Genomic DNA, 2,932 nt, shown 5'->3' on the forward strand with positions numbered 1-2,932 from the left:
TTTTATTTTGGAGAGATGAGAAATCAAATTGGTGGCAATAACACATGAGTGACCAAATTCGTCATGACTCGAAAGATAATACTCCCTCCGTCTTATAATATTTGCCACTTTGAGAGTTTGTGCTTTTTATGTATAGCAGCAAAACTTGTGGTTACTAATTAGTTGTTACCAAATTTACCGATACTGAGCCCCATTCAAAGAGAGAGAGAATCTTGTTATTTTCCTTTGTTTGACAAGAAGAATATGGCATGTAGGGTCCCAACCTTTTGCCATCCATGCTGAAGTTTCAATCTAGCAAGTAACATGAATAACACTTGTAGATACCAAAATTTCATTTATTTTATTCAATTTTAGCTTTATTCTTGTTTTATTTTTATTTTAATTGATTAAATAATAGTTAATGTTCATTTTGTTTATTTTTATAAATCAGGTTCATTATTTTAAGGTATTTTTGCATTAAAAGGGAAAATTTTCACAAAAGTTCAAAATTTGTCTTTAATCTTTTTAGATTCAATTTCTTTTTTAAGATAAATGAAAATTGTGCAATAAGAATTAACATTTTTATTTATTTATTTTGTTTATCTAAATTATTTTTGGAAAATATATAATAAATAAATGAAAAAAGAAGACAAGTGTACTAGGGGGATAGTAGCCAAGTGGGGCACATGCAATAGGGACAAGTGTCTCTTTGTTTCTTTGACAACACAACACCTAGAAGGTGAGGTGTTAGGTGTGACAGCCCCACCTCTCCCTAGGACGAACCCTAGGGTATCAGCGGACAGCCTGTTCAGCTCTCGCTAGGACTCAGTCGTTCAAAGAACTAATATCATCAATAAAACGGATAGAACATCTTCCAAAACAGGGAATTAAAACCCTAATTAAAACATAATCACTATTTCGACGTTCCAGCTTAGTATATGCATCATCACCTGTCAGCTTACTACTCCACGCTCAAAATTACATAACATAAGTCATACTTGAAAATTTAAGCTTACAAGTCTGCTTAAACAAAAGTTACAACCTTAAAATGCAAGTACGAGCAAAAGAAAGCTAGAAAGCACTTGATCAAGTCTCTTCCCGATCTGCTAAGGAAAACAAATGGAGTGGGGTGAGCTAACGCTCAGTGAGGTTCCAAATAAACAAGTAAACACATAGCCATACAAGGAAACAAAATAACCAAATAAACACCGTACAGTAAAATAACAGTTTAATCACAGTTCAATTCAAGGATACAGGTGGCTTCCAAAAGCCAAATCCACTTGAGCTTGATCATTACCGGTTCCGTTGACACTCCGTCAACGTTTGCATTCACAGGATATAAAGTCCGTAGAACACCGCTTTCACCAGTCTCCGTTCACCAGTCAACCCCCCACCGGGCCCGCACTCCATAAACAGTAGTTTGGTAATACTCGAGTATACCGATTTCCAGTGTACAGTAAACAGTCCTCAAGGTTTATCGGCCTTCTCGACCAAGCCCTTGCTGGCTCGATACGACCGACTCACCTATGAGGTTGGGTACCCAAATAGTAACAGTAGTTGATGGAATGTCATCCAAGCAACTTAAGCACAGTCATGTATAGCAATATCTCATTTCATGTTAACTTATTCAGTAAGTGGAGCCTCAGTGGAAAACAAGGAAGGTCGAGTGCGATAAAGTACACTCGCCTCGATTTTAAATAAAACAGTGTTTGGCTCAAACAATAGCAAATCAACGATTCCAAGTATGCAAGTATTCCACATAACAAGTAGTTGAGGGATTTGTTGTAACACATTGTACAATATAATGCTAGGGCATATAAAAGGTGGTTTAAACCTTGGTGCAAGGCATGTAGTTTTGGGAAATAAAAAAAAATGAGGGTTCTCACACTCTCTCCCCCTTAAAGAATTTCGCCCTCGAAATTCTCAGCTTGATTACTGAGTAGTTCAAAATATTTTCGGTGAATATCCTTTTTAACTCTCTCGAGTCCTGTGAGCGCATGCTTTAGTAAGACCAGCAATACAAAGCCATATTATGTAGGAATTGAAGCTCCAAATCTTTATTTAGAACATGTATCAATTTACAAGTTTCATAGTTGTCTAACCTATCGAAATATAATACTAGCTTGTTCCCATCGAAGAATAATCCTTATGTCCTTACTAATCAATGTTGTAAAAGTCATTTAGAGCAGAAAAGTATCACTTCTAGCCAAACGTTTAGAGAAAGTAGAAAAGACGTTCAAAATGCAAAGTTGTAAACTGTCCGACCTAAGGTGATTTGAAGAACTCATTTTCCTTTCATTTAAGTCTCGATTCCACTCATAAACCAACCTCAAAATAGTTTACCAACTCCAATCCTAAAGTTGGGAATGTAAGTAGGAATAATCCTAGGAAAAATAGAAATTTTCTAGTTTTGCGTGATCTCATTTGAAAATCTTATCTCGAGATTCTTATGTCCAAAACTTACTGTCCTAAACTTAAAAACTTTATACCGTCGGAATATGGATTCAAATTGTTACAACTTTTCTAGAAGGTACCATTGTAAGATCCAATCCACGAGTCGGTCAAATTCCAACCTAAAGTTGCTGCTTCACCCAGTAACAGACAGAACAGGTATACAGTTTCAGTCAACTTTGAAAAATCGTAGATATTCATGGGAATTGAGAACAATACTGATACTCTGAACCTAGTTTCAAACATAATAAATGAAACTCAATTTTGACTTTTCTACATCAAGATATAACAAATTCCGTAAAACTTTCCAAGGTTCCCTGCGAAAAAATTTTCAGCGGCACATCCTTTGTGTTTACTAACTTTTCCTAGCCCATTCAAGGATTCATTCTTCCCATGAAATAGCTTCAACTCAAGCATATAAATATCAAGCCCACAACTCACTACATCAAGCATATAACTATCACCTATTCAGGTTAGAAAAAGAACCCTAAGCTGAAATTCC

This window comes from Coffea eugenioides, unplaced genomic scaffold (genome assembly GCF_003713205.1).
Source record: "Coffea eugenioides isolate CCC68of unplaced genomic scaffold, Ceug_1.0 ScVebR1_97;HRSCAF=451, whole genome shotgun sequence".
NCBI lineage: Eukaryota > Viridiplantae > Streptophyta > Magnoliopsida > Gentianales > Rubiaceae > Coffea > Coffea eugenioides.